This window comes from Plasmopara halstedii, assembly GCF_900000015.1.
Source record: "Plasmopara halstedii genome assembly, contig: Scaffold_3120, whole genome shotgun sequence".
Classification (NCBI taxonomy): domain Eukaryota; phylum Oomycota; class Peronosporomycetes; order Peronosporales; family Peronosporaceae; genus Plasmopara; species Plasmopara halstedii.
Window position 1 is genome coordinate 818,489 of NW_020190023.1, and position 273 is coordinate 818,761.

The following is a 273-nucleotide window of genomic DNA, read 5'->3' on the forward strand; positions in this document are numbered from 1 at the left end:
CCGCGTGGCTCTGTGAACAGCAAACGCAATGTCTGGCCGCGTGCACCGTGCTTTCTATAGCAGACTACCGACCAGCGACTGAAACGAACGAATACTTGTCGACCCAAAGCCGGCGTTTTCCTGCAGCAGTTTACTGTCTGGCGTGACTTCGTCGCAGCAGTCGTCACCGATAGGTGTCCTCGTAGGGTTTGCCGATGCCATACCGTGCTTACGCCACAGCTCGAAAATAGCCTCCTCCTGACGAGAGTATATGCGTGTTGTCACTTTATACCG